Below are 14556 nucleotides of genomic sequence, written 5' to 3' on the forward strand. Positions count from 1 at the left end.
GGGCATTGGGGAGATTGGGCAGAGCTGCTGGGAGTCTCTGAAAAAAAGAGGGAGATGGGAATGCAGCACACAGGAAACTTGGGAGCAGGGATGGAAGGTGCAAGGCGTCCCTGGAATGTGCAGTGAGCTCAGCCTACACAACATTTGCATTTAAACCACTGAATCTTATTTTTTCTCCCTATTAATATGAACCCAGGCCAATAGCTCTAATACTGTGTCTCTTTTCCATATTTTACTCTTTATTGGTGGGATCCTTCAGTAAGTTATGGAATGCACCATTTTTTCTGTCTTGTACCTGCACCTGCCTTCATGAAAATAATTCTTAAGAAGAAATATTACCAACAAGTTACCCAGCTGTGCCGCGTTAATCTGTTTCAGTTAATGCATAGGTCTCAAACAGCTACAGATTGCAGATAGGTTTAAACCAGAACACATAATGGTTGATTCAGCTGTAAATTTGTGTATCCTGAAGATATCTGTGTCATCTAATCTTAACCTCTGTATGTACTGGACACTAGTTGATCAGAAATGAAAATGGTGTTTGGTAGAGGGTGGTAGGTGGTTCCCGCAATGTTTTATTATGAATCATAGCAGTAGGACTATTTATGTACTGAGGATGTGGATGGCAATGTACAAGAATGAAAGGAAATACAGTTTCTAGTTTGGAGAGCTTACAACTGATAGATGTAGAACAAAGCCCTGATCCCTTGATAGAACTCCAATGGGTGGACTGCTGGACCTGAGCAGAATTAATGGAGCTCCATTCAGATGTCATTCTGTGAGGAATAACCAGCTGTATCAGGACCTAAAACAGGATTCACAAGAAAATCCATAGGAGGGAAGTGAGTTTTTTGGAGGGATTTGAGTAAGAAAAACTAGCTGCTTAGTAAACCAAGACTAACTATCCATCTATGGTACCTATATATCCTCCAGTAAGGTAGTGCCTGAGAGCCTCATAGTCTTTAATGTATTTATCCACACACCTTTAGGAGGTAGGGAAGTGCTTTGAGTCCTAGATTACAGAGAGGGAACTGAGTCACTAAGTGATTTGCCCAACTTCACGCAGAAAAATCGGGTGGAGCAAGGAACTGAATCTGGGTCTCCAAAGTGCCAGGCTTGTGCCCCTAAGCACTGTACCTTTCCTGTTGGCAGAGCATAGGTGAGTGGGGTCCTTCCACACGTAAAGATGCCTAATTCGGGAAACCATCTTCCAAAAACAGACAGAGCAGCAGTGGAAGGAGAGACAAGAATCTGTGATGAGAAACAGACGGGGAGGACCTCCAAGAACATGGAAGAGTTCAGAATAACCAACAAAGGTGACCATAAGAGACAGCAACTCCAAAGGATGCAGAGGTTGGGTAGTCAATAGGGGCAGCATAGATCCCAGGGCGATGAATGCTATATAAAAATCTAAAGCAGTGAGAGCTTTAATGCAGAACCAAAGGGAAAAGATCTATTTTGCACAAAGTGAAGCTTACCAACTAGGGTGGGATTTTCAAAAGCTCTCAACACTGTCTTAACTCTGCTCTCACTGAAGTCAGTTGGAGTTTTGTCATTGACTCTGACAGGAGCTGCTGAGTAAACATGTATTGCTTTGAAAAAATCCCACTCCAGATCAGAATACTGGAGGGCGAACAGTTACTCAGAGTTGAGTTTCTTTATCATCATGGTGGGGGTCTACTCATCTGTATACAGTTCAAACAAAAATACTCAATTTTTGCAAGAGGCATATTTCGAACGTTAAATGTCTCTGGAATGCTCTTGTAATTAGCAAATGGATAAAGAAAAATTAAGGACACAATATGACTAGACTCCCAACCAGGTTATTATTATAGCTTTTATTTTTCTTATTGTATTTTCAGAAGAGATTCTAATATTGGACTTGATTCCTGTCAAGAGAGCACCTGACTAGAGTAATGCTTGTACATGGTGTTTATATCTCATAATGCTGTCTATTTAGACATAGTTGATACTTTATGTAAGGTTGATATGGGGACCTTGAAAAATAACAGCGTGATTGTCATTTATTTTCTTCTCAGGAAACCTGTTTTCTTCCAAGAATTAAAAAAAAAAATACACTCCGTCCTTCCTGCTGTGTTGCTGTATTCTAGAGTTATAAAACGCAATACTTGCTCTTTTTTATTACCAGGCATTGCAAAAATTTAAGTGACCCAGCAGTCAAGATTTCCCACTGTGGCAAAAACAATTTGGTAATTGTCCTGTGAATTAGGGAAGTGAACACTGGTAGGATTCTTGAATTGAGTATTTTCTTGGGCGATGATGTGGAAATAATAGATTTAATGAGAACTGTGTAACGATGTGGAATACAATTTCATTCTTGAATAAATTTCACATCTTTTCTAACTACACAATAGATTAACGTAAAGAACCAAGTACTGTAGGGAAAAAGCCAGGAGAACCTGCTGCTAAACACAAAGACAGTATTGCCAGATTTCAGTTGCAGTAAATTTTGTGCAGAACAACAAAAGAAAGACAAATAGAAGGCAAGGAATGGTGGTTATAGACAGAAAGGGTTGAATTTTAACACAGTCCCAAGGAATTCACCCATGCATTCACTTCCCTGCCCTCCCCACCCTCACCCTTCACATCTTCCCCTTCAATTGCCAATAATGAGAATTGCTTCATTAAATCTCTGAGTATCCCATTGAAAAAAATGTATCTCAATATGTGCAATAATAGCTAGGCATTATGTTTTTAGAAATCCTTTACCCAGAGAGTGGCTCTACTTTAATTACACAGTGCCTATGTGTGGTGAAAGGCAAAGGATTAAGAATCACAGATTGCCCTCTACTGTTGTTTTGACATATTGCAACATGGTTTCCACATGATTGCAGTCCCTGAGTGGTCCATTAGTCATTCCAGAGCAGTCAAAAGGCTCAGTGATACATGTGACTAGACAAATTAAAGGCTGAGAGTATGCCTGTTATGACATGCCCAGTCCAACATTAGGGCACAGCTGCACAGGCCCAGAGAGGAGCCTCCCTCAGTTCCCCAGTGTATAGAGTCACTTCTATATTCCTTACTGGTATTACAGTCTGTGCTCTTCCCTGCAAACAGAACCTGCTCCATCTGCCAAGTTCCCTGCCTTTGCACTCCAGGGCCATCCAGAGGATTCAGAGGGCCTGGGGTCTTCGGCGGTGGGGGGGCCCCCGCTTCGGTGGTAATTCAGTGGCTCGGGGTTCTTCCGCTCCGGGACCCATTGCCGAAGTGCCCCGAAGACCCACGCCAGGGCCCCTCCGCCGCCGAATTACCGCTGAAGATCCGGCACTTTGGCGGCGGGTCCCACTTCAGTGGCAATTTGGCTGCGGGGAGGTCCTTCCGCCCCAGCGGAAGAAGATCTGAAGGCCCGGGCCCCACAAGAGTTTTCCGGGGTCCCTGGAGCGAGTGAAGGTTCCCGTTCCAGGGCCTCCGAAAAATTCTCATGGGGGCCTCTGCGGGGCCTGGGGCCTGCGGCAAATTGCCTCACTTGCCCCCTCCTCTGGGCAGCCCTGTTTCCCTCCATCTCCTTCAGGGCTGTGTCTGCCCCAAGAGAATTGGGACAAGGCAGTCTGCTCTCGCTGAACAGGTACTGCAATTCTTTCATGGCTCTTAATGGGTGCTGTGCAAACTGAGGGATGGGGACAAGGAAGGGGCTAAGGCTTTGTGCATCCTATCTCCCTTCTGCTGTACACTTGGGAAAGATCAGGCAGAATCTTTTCCAAAGAAGTTAAACAACCATTCGCACTGGAGGTTTGTCAGGTGTAAGCTATTGTACTTTGTATCTGAGGTTATGTTACAGAACACACCTTTATGGTCAGGACCTACAGAAGGAAACTAAAGGAGTAAAAAGGAAGACAGATGAATACATGAACCAGAGGTTTGGTCAGAGGGATAGCCAAAATAGTGAGTGATGTGGCAAACATTTCAAAAATGTTAGCTGGCAGATTTAAGCACAGTGCAACTCCTGGTTCCTGGTAGTAGAGATGGCTCTGGAGCCTGAGGCAAGGGGAGGGAAATTTACCCAAGACAGCTTTCGTTACCATCCAGTATGACATCATCTGAATATGCTGATTTCAAAAAAACTACGTTTGAGCATAAGAGTTAAAGGGACAGTGTCAGTCCTGAGGTAAACAGGTACAAATCCATTGACCTCATGAATATTGACTCCTTGGATCTCAGTGGACTTGCATCCACTAACCTCAGACCTGAATTTGGCCAGAGGAACCAGGGATGGGCAGAAAAGAGGGAGACTATCAGGAGATATAATATAGATTTTGGTGTCATTTGCATAGAAGTCATACAGACGGCTGGATTCACATACTGAGAGGAAAACTGTGTTTATTTTATATAACAGAATGGAAATTATAAAAATATTGGTGAACTACCTAGACATCTACACTACACATATCACTGTGATATCAGAGCACTGCACTGATGCACCTTTGCAGCCCCAATAGCTATAAACGTATCCTTATGGAGAACAGAGAAGTGGTTAATGTAGGCCTGGCAAGAGGCAGGAAGTGGAGCAGCTGAGTTTATGTTCAACTCCACAGATGTGATATTAGCACATGTGGGCTAATGTGTTTTAAAAGTCTATTTTAACAGGGCCACACTTCCACGTTAAAGTGGTAAGTTAAACTCAAACAGAGACCCCTGGCTTTAACTCAAGCAATTTAATACGTGCTGAAGGCAACATACCTTGTCTAGACAGACTAGACTTTTCAGACATGTTAACCAATATGTGCTAAGATCACACCTTTACATCTGAGTCTAAGCAAGGCCAAAGAGGGTGTCCTCCAGAGCACAGACGCTTGGAGAACAGCCAGAAGGACCCTGAGGAAAGGGCTCAGGGCTCTCAAGTCAAAAAATCCTAGCTAAGAACAGAAGTTTTCAGTGTGGACCGACCACTTTTCTGACCCACTACATGCTTCTTTGGAGGGGCACTAGCTGCAGATGGGCTGAGCTGCATTCCAAGAGTGTGTGCTATCTTTTCTTCTCCTCTGGGCCTTGGTGAGAATGTTCAAGTATCCCAGGATCATAAGTCTTGGCAACTCTGCCAAGATTCATAGACTTATAGACTTTAGGGTCAGAAGGGACCAATGTGATCATCTAGTCTGACCTCCTGCACAAAGCAGGCCACAGAACCTTACCCATCCACTTGTATAACAAACCCCTAACCTATGTCTGAGTTATTGAAGTCTTCAAATTGTGGTTTGAAGACCTCAAGCTGCAGAGAATCCACCAGCAAGTGACCCGTGCCCCATGTTGCAGAGGAAGGCGAAAAACCTCCAGGGTCTCTGCCAATCTGCCCCAGAGGAAAATTCCTTCCTGACCCCAAATATGGTGATCAGCTAAACCCTGAGCATGTGGGCAAGACTCACCAGCCAGCACTCAGGAAAGAATTCTCTGCAGTAACTCAGATCCCATCCCATCCATCATCCCATCACCGACCACTGGGCATACTTATCTGCTGATAATCAAAGATCAATTGCCAAAATTAAGCTATCCCATCATACCATCCCTTCCATAAACTTATCAAGCTTAGTCTTAAAGCCAGATATGTCTTTTGCCCCCACTACTCCCCTTGGAAGGCTGTTCCAGAACTTCACTCCTCTAATGGTTAGAAACCTTCATCTAATTTCAAGTCTAAACTTCCTAGTGTCCAGTTTATACCCATTTGTTCTTGTGTCTACATTGGTACTAAGCTTAAATAATTCCTCTCTCCCCCTAATATTAATCCCTCTGATATATTTATAAAGAGCAAGCATATCCCCCCTCAGCCTTCTTTTGGCTAGACTAAACAAGCCAAGCTCTTTGAGTCTCCTTTCATATGACAGGTTTTCCATTCCTCGGATCATCCTAGTAGCCCGTCTCTGAACCTGTTCCAGTTTGAATTCATCCTTCTTGAACATGAGAGACCAGAACTGCACACAGTATTCCAGGTGGGGTCTCACCAGTGCCTTGTATAACGGTACTAACACCTCCTTATCCTTGCTGGAAATACCTCGCCTGATGCATGCTAAAACCGCATTAGCTTTTTTAACGGCCATATCACATTGGCGGCTCATAGTCATCCTGTGATCAACCAGTACTCAAAGGTCCTTCTCCTCCTCTGTTGCTTCCAACTGATGTGTCCCCAATGTATATCTAAAATTCTTATTATTAATCCCTAAATGCACGACCTTGCACTTTTCACTATTAAATTTCATCCTATTACTATTACTCCAGTTTACAAGGTCATCCAGATCTTCCTGTATGATATCCTGGTCCTTCTCTGTGTTAGCAATACCCCCCAGCTTTGTGTCATCCGCAAACTTTATTAGCACATTCCTGCTTTTTGTGCCACAGTCAGTAATAAAAAGGTTAAATAAGAATGGTCCCAAAACTGATCCTTGAGGAACTCCACTAGTAACCTCCTTCAACAAACAACAGCACTCAGAAACCTGCATTCTTTGGAAGCCTAATAGGAAAGATTCTCTAAAAGGGATTCCCCACCCTCACTCCAACCCAGCATGAAGGGATCTCTCATGCATGTGAAGTTGGATGGAAATAGAAGGAGTCTGTCCCATTTGAACAAAACTTAATCTCTAGTTAGAGATTGGGGAGTGTAGTTTTGTGAGGATATGTTTATAGGCAACAAGCCAATGGATTTTTTTAAACCTTCCTTCCCACTAGCACCAGCTGCTGAGTCTTCCTTGACATCCTGCCCTGTGCATCTCAGCGCATGTTCAACAGTTTATCTCAAGAGGGGGAGGGTGGGAAGAAGGGAGAGAGCAGCCCATTAGCAAGTAGTCTGTCTGCATTAATAGTTCAACTCCCGCCCAGAAGACTATTTTCAGACTCGATTCAGGAGATAAGGTTATAGACCTGCACTGTACAGGACTCTGGCCATGTGATGGATATCTTAGCATTTTGTGCTGATCACAAGGCTATCAGTGATCAAACTCACAAGAGCAAAATCCCTATTTTTCCCTTAAGATATTTTTCTCTTTGATTATTATCTTCTGCCAGGGTAAGTATCAATGTGGTTGTGCAGACAACAATCCCTGAACAGCTTTTATACTTCTCTGAGTCCCCTTGTGGCAAATCAGTGGTATACTGTGTAGCAGACTCAAATCACCACTTTTAATGTAATGAAAGCCTCTTCGATGCCTGTGGGGATTTTCACCAGGAAGGACTCAGATCCCAAAGCAGCAGCTCTAGTGCTTGCGCTACAAGAATCTCCAAATAGCTGTCAACAGTAATAGCAGAAATATCCTTTTCCCCAGCCCTCTTGCCACTAGCAGGCAAGACCATCCTGATTTGCTGATAAGTAACATGTTAATTCAAAGTAGCATCAAAATGGGCATCTCTCAGATCTCTAGTAGCCTGAGCGTATGAGCTGAGATTCAAGTAAATCACAGCAGCTATCCACAGCTTTACACTTTCAAAGTAACACTTAAGCTCTGCAAGAAATAATGCTTTGTGTCTGATATTGCAAACTGAAATTAGAGAGGAAAATTCTATTGGAAGTTGTAGGGTTTTGTCATGGGGTGTATAGACCCCATTCTGGCCTGGCAACCAAAGAGTTAATGCAGCATCTACCAGCCAGTGGCTGATCGGCAGCCTCATAGCAGCTAGGAGAACAAAAGAGCTGAGAAGCCCAGAGGTGGGGTAGCTAACAGAGGAGCAACAGAGAAGGAAAGTCCTGCCAGCCAGCTGGCGAGAAGCCACTCAGAAACACCACCCCAGAGAAGGGGCAACCAGATCTACAGGCTGAAGAAATTTACAGAACCATGGGAGGTAGGAAGGAGCTCAGGCCACAGCAGGAGGAGGTGTTAAGGCTTCAATCTGCCTGCTTGCCTGGATTAAGGGTCCTGAGCTGGAATCCAGTGGAGTGGGTGGGCTGGGGTTCCCCTATTGATCCATCAGCAGAGACTTAAGAACCAAATGGGTCTCCATCCCTGAGGATCAGGACCAGCTATCCCCACAAAGCAAAAGAGGAAACCTCTGCATCCCAGTTGGACTGAAAATAACACCGTTCATAGCCCCGAACAGGACTACCAGAGAGACCTAGGCAAGAGAGGCTGACTGACTAAACTGGGAGGAGTGGTAGATACAATGGAAGGTAGGCATAGAATACTGAGGGACCTAGACAAATTAGAGGATTAGGCCAAAAGAAACCTGATGAGGTTCAACAAGGACAAGTGCAGAGTCCTGCACTCAGGACAGAAGAATCCCATGCACTGCTACAGACTAGGGACCGAGTGGCTAGGCAGCAGTTCTGCAGAAAATGACCTAGGGGTTACAGTGGACGAGAAGCTGGACACGAGTCAACAGTGTGCCCAGGAAGGCTAACGGCATTTGGGGCTGTACAAGCAGGGGCATTGCCAGCAGATTGAGGGACGTGATCATTCCCCTCTATTCAGCATTGGTGAGGCCTCATCTGGAGTACTGTGTCCACTTTTGGGCACCAAACTACAAGAAGGATGTGGAAAAATTAGAAAGAGTCCAGTGGAGGGCAACAAAAATGATTAGGGGGCTGGAGCACATGACTTATGAGGAGAGGTTGAGGGAACTGGGATTGTTTAGACTGCAGAAGAGAAGAATGAGGGGGGATTTGATAGCTGCTTTCAACTACCTGAAAGGGGGTTCCAAAGAGGATGGATCTAGACTGTTCTCAGTGGTACCAGATGACAGAACAAGGAGTAATGGTCTCAAGTTGCAGTGGGGGAGGTTTAGGTTGGATATTAGGAAAAACTTTTTCACTAGGAGGGTGGTGAGGCACTGGAATGGGTTACCTAGGGAGGTTTTTAAGGCCCGGCTTGACAAAGCCCTGGCTGGGATGATTTAGTTGGGAATTGGTCCTGCTTTGAGCAGGGGGTTGGACTAGATGACCTCCTGAGGTTCCTTCCAACCCTGATAGTCTATGATTCTCTGACTGCTGCACCAGCCAACGCAGACTCTGTGCAAAGCTCTGTCTGAAGACAGGGGGCACTGTCACATTAGCACATCACCTCACAGGTCTACAAGACCATTCTTCTGTAAATATGTGGTCATAGGGACCTCAGGAGGTCATCTAGTCCAACCCCCTGGCTCAAAGCAGGACCAATCCTCAGACAGATTTTTGCCCCAGATCCCTAAATGGCCCTCTCAAGGAGGGAACTCACAAGACTGGGTTTAGCAGACCAATGCTCAAACCACTGAGCTATCCCTCCCCCTCACCTGATGAAAAAGTGTAGCAACTGCTGGCTGGACATTGGGCCTTTGAATAGTTCCTTTTTTTGCTGAAAAATCATTATAATAAAGTGTTAAAAAAGAAAACCATAAAAAACGTAGCCAGTTCTATTATAGCTTCTTTAAGGTCATTCATTAATGCTCTTCAAATAAAACAATTTAATAGTCCAGTCACATGAGTTATAAACAACTTAAATCTAATAGCTTATAGTAATTAACATGCATCGCTAGTATATCAGATAAGGCTATTTCCATGCTATGAATTTACCATTCAGTTTTGTGGTTCTTGCACACACAGTGCACCTGCTTCAGATTTCACTTACAATGGTGTAAATTGGGAATAACTCCCAATGAAATCAGTTGAGGGACACGCATGTAAAACCAAAAGGGACAAAAAGAGTCATACAATATAGCTTAATAACTGGAAGTTTACTGAGAAACACCATTGCAGCGCTTCTGGATGACATTAATTCTTCTGCCAATATTGAAACAAAATCATTTGCTTCCCAATTTATGTTTGCCCCTGAATTATAAGGTTCAAGTTAGATAATAATCTATTTGATGTAACAACTCCTCACACTTCTCATCTTCAGAGCATTTTACAGCTGTTACTAAGTTAAACATAATTATTAGTCACCTGCAAAGTAGGTACAGTCAGTTTAGTTCACTGAGCAAAAATCCAGCTAATAATCAATATTCGTATTAAAGCCTACTAATTTCATAGAATCATAGGACTGGAAGGGATCTCAAGAGGTCATCTAGTCCAGTCCCCTGCACTTCTGACAGGACTAAGTATTATCTAGACCATTCTTGACAGGTGTTTTCTAACCTGCTCTTTAAAATCTCCTATGAAAATTCCAAAACATCCCTAGGCAATTTATTCCAGTCCGTAACCACCCTGACAGTTTGGAAGTTTTGCCTAATATCCAACCTAAACCACCTTTGCTGCAATTTAAGCCCATTGCTTCTTGTCCTATCCTCAGAGGTTAAGGAGAACAATTTTTCTCCCTCCTCCTTGTAACAAACTTCTTAAAGATTGAGTTATGAAAAAATAAGGCTCATCTAGCTGCATATTTTGTTCAAATAAGTCTTCTAAAGAAGAGCTTTAATATATCAAAAATTAGATCAAAAACTATCAAACTAAATTTCACAATTGTAAATTGAAAAGATTTTATCTGAGGTAAGATTCTTCGTGTTCGTTCCCCTCTAATCATTGTCTTTTTATAAATGGGGAGACAAGCTATGCGATTAAGGCCTCCAACTCTTCCAAACACATCAAAGCAGACAAGTAGTCTCACTGAAGTCAATGGGATTTCTTGCATGCTTAAAGGTGTAGAAGATCAGGGCTTAAGCCCAAGGTCATAGAAAGCTGAAGTCACTGCCAGAATTTCCTGGCTCCCAGTCCTGTACTCAACTTCAAAGGGAATTTTCAATTGGTAAAGTATGAATTAGCTCTTGGTTATTTATGTGTAATAAATGCCATACAATGCTCTGACTCCCAGTTCTAGACATTGTGAGTGAAATCCTGAACCCACTGAAATCAATGACAAGATTCCCTTGGACTTCAACAGGGCCAAGACTTCACCCAAACATCTTGCTCTGCATACTTGCAAGTAAAGCATATTTAAACCAAAAGATTCTTGCCATAAGACATGCTTATGATAATTGATAAATGAATGCATAACATCTCATTTACCAAGCAGCAGTTCACCACACCACCACCCCTGCTTTCATTAACTACGATAATAATGAATATCTGCAATTTGCCACAAGAACACTGTGCAATAATGTATACACATTTATATTAGACTTGGATTTTAAGAGAGATGTTTTCTCAAAACCAAACCTATAGTCTTCGCCCCAATACCCTAATGGTCCAAAAAGGCTGAAATGTCACTTCAAACTGTGCTTTATTTTCCTGATATGTTTTGTAAAATCCATTTAAAGTAATTGAACAGCCTACACAATGACTCATGACCAGCTTTTCCCCACTTATTTTTTTTTCAAGATGCCCAGTGGTGTTAAATAAAGAACATTTCTCCTCCTCCTCCCAGGTTAATTTTCCATATGTAAAATCTTCTATTTTACAGGACATGGTTCTTATGAAACAAATCTTACCCACCTGAAATTTAAAAAAACAACAACCTTAAAACATAAACAATATGGAATAACAAGATAAGATTCCAGTGAAGATTATTAAACATGCTTTTAGTTTATAAGAAAAAATGCAAAAAAAAATATGATTTTGATAAATTCTGACATGCTTTTTTTTTTTTCAAACTGGATTACGTATTTACTATTTCCCAAAGGCATTTGCCAATAAGTAAAAGGGGAGGATAAATTATGCTTGTTTGGACATGTTAAAGCATGTCAGGGTTGGAATTAGAAATGAAATGCGGAGACAATGGTTTAGTAGCGAGTAAGAGTTTAGTCGAGAGACAATCAATTAAAGAAGCTAAGACCCAATCTTGCAATCAGGAAAACCTTCCACTTGACAAAAAGGATAGTCTGCCTGGCCCTTACACAGATGGATGGGGAGGGCCAAGGGAGTATAGGGATTGCTGTATCTCCACTTCCCCTCTGCACTGGCCTATAGAGTGGGATCAGAGCTAGGGGTGTGTGCCAAACTCCCTACAGAGATGTAGTAGCTGGTGCGTTCACTCTGCAGTCCAGTGAGCTCAGGGAGATTGTGTTGCAGGCCTGATGCTGTTCCTGAACCCCGCAACTCCACACTGCTCGTGACTGTGGGCTATGTCTAACTAGCATGGTCTAGCCCATAATCACTGGAGCTGGCTAAAAAATGAAAAACTAGTTTTGTGAAAAATTTCAAATGTTTTTATTTGAAAGGGCTCAAGAGGCCCATTTTTTTTGTTAAATTGAATACTTTGAAAATATTTTCAAGATAGTTAGCTCTTATTTTACTTAGCAAAATCACAGTTTAAAATAAATGATACTGACATTTAGTTTTTGATAACCATTTAATTTTATTCAATAAAGTTTTCTGAAAAAACAAAAATGACATTTCTTTACCAAAAATTCAGTTTCAGAAAAATAGCAGTTTTTGGATTAAAAAAAATCATTTGAAATATGTTGATGTTGACAACCTCTAAGAATTACCTTGAAACCAATGGGACTGTTGTCATACAAGAACCTTGGGGTCCAGTTGGTTGTGACACTGGGCTCAAAGATGTAAAGATCCCAACTTATTTTCTATTGCACATTGAGCTATTAATTGCGGTTCATAGATTTTGTGCAAAGAAACTCTGGCCTGCTTTTACCATAGCAATCAGATCATAAAATACTTTCTGAACAGTTAGCAAAGACACCCAGAGCAAAACCACATAGAATTCAAAGGACTAATGAATTTTCATTGCAGGGAAGTTGCTTTATATTGCAGGGGAAATTGGTGTTTAAAAGTCTCCCACTGGTGCCAAAATATTTTCATGGAGAAGAGTCGAAATCCTCTACAAATCCTTTTGGCTCAGTTATAGTTCTTACGATGATACCTGCTGTCACACCAATGCTCCACAAGAGCAGAAGAGAAAAGACAGGGGAAAGGTCAACTTCTCTCTCCCTGATGTTTGCTTCCTTCATGTGCTATAGGTGTGATATGAAGACATGTTGGTCATGCACAGATATGCTTTAGACGCTGGACCCTGGGATGATTCCTGGTTACATAGGGAGATATACAGGTAGATTGGCGGCTGTATGACAGCAATATCCACCCTGCACTTAGACCCTGGTGAATTCCACACCTCAGAGCTATTGTTTCTGCAAACTCAGGCATGCACCTCTGAATCAGTTGTATTAACTTCACATTTTGAAGATTTTCTTTGCAACCACAAGAGCTAGAGACTGAAATGAAGGCAATGAAACTCTGGAGAACAATGGAGAGGCCTGACAGTTGTCCCAGAAAGTGTTTCGTGTACTACATGCTGGGTAATAACATGAAAGGACTTCACTCTTATTTCCGCTAACCTGGCCATTTAATAAAGAAACCATTTAAAGAGCTGCTCCAACTGCAGCCATGTGCACATGGACTGAATTCCACGTGCCTCCTCCAAATTGCTCCCTTCTGCAACCCATGTAATGGAAGGTAAGTCAAAATGTAAATCAACCAGTATGGTAAAATAAACTGTCCTTACATCTTAAAGAAAAATTACCCACTAAGAGATAAAGTAAAACTTTTTACACTGACAAATTTTGCTGTACAAATGTATGAGTGTGATTGTGTGATGGTTGCTTGTGATGGTAGGGGGCAAGGCTCAGCAGCCCTGGGGCTCACTTTGGTTTATAACTTATGTTCCTAAATGCTCATGCTTCAGGTTTTCAGCTGGCCACCTGTAGGAGTCAGGCAGGGATTCCCCCTGCCCCCCACCCCCATGTATTCCCCCATGTATTATGATTATTGATTTATCTCCTTCCTCTGAAGGGTAAGGGATGGCTGTGGCCTGAGATGAGACTTTGGATGTGGAGGGCCAGGGCTCTGACATGGCACTGAGCATTCCCTCTCTCAGATGCATGGCTGGCTGGTTCCTGCTCAAATGCTCAGAATCTAACTCATCACCACATGTGGGGTCAGGAAGGAATTTTCCCCCAGGTCAGACCTTGGACTGGAGTGGGGATAGTTCAACTTCCTTTGCTGAGTGTGGGTCCAGGTAAATTGCCAGGATTGTCTGGGTATATCTCACTTACTCATTTCCCTACCACTGCAGGGGCCTCAGGCATTGGTTCACCTCAGTCTCTGTTATTCCCTGACTGTGGCATATAATAGTCTAGTCTCCTGCAGGCTGTATACTTTGGCCTAATTCTGGTTGCTGGATTTCGTGTGCAGGTGCTGGGTGGCCTGTGATACATAGGAAGTCAGACTAGATGACCTGGTCATCCCATCTGGCCTTAAACTCTATGACCCCAAATCTCTCAGGAGAAGTTTCCTCTCATGACGCCCAAGAGAACAACTGGAGCTTGTCACATGTCTGGAAAATTAACAGATCCAAGATCTGGTGGACCTTTTAGTACAGTTACCAATCTCATAGACTCATCTTATTCAGTTAGTCTGGGAGCTAGCCAGAGAACTATAGAACTGTCTGAATCAGCCTTGTCCAGCATAGTGATTAAACAGCGTTGCCGACTCTTGCCGTTTCTCGTGAGAAATGAGATTTTGGCCAGGGCTGGAGCCAGCCTGCCCATGACTGCAGAAGCTCTAGCCCTGCCTGAAATCCAACACCAATCTCACCAGAGGAAAGAAGAGAGGAGAAAGAGCCCAGCAGCTCAGGGAGGCTCTGCTCCCCACTCCTCCACTGAGAGTAATGGGTCAGTCTGCTCTCTGCTCCTCCCAGC

Source organism: Gopherus flavomarginatus, chromosome 1 (assembly GCF_025201925.1).
Source record: "Gopherus flavomarginatus isolate rGopFla2 chromosome 1, rGopFla2.mat.asm, whole genome shotgun sequence".
NCBI classification, from domain to species: domain Eukaryota; kingdom Metazoa; phylum Chordata; order Testudines; family Testudinidae; genus Gopherus; species Gopherus flavomarginatus.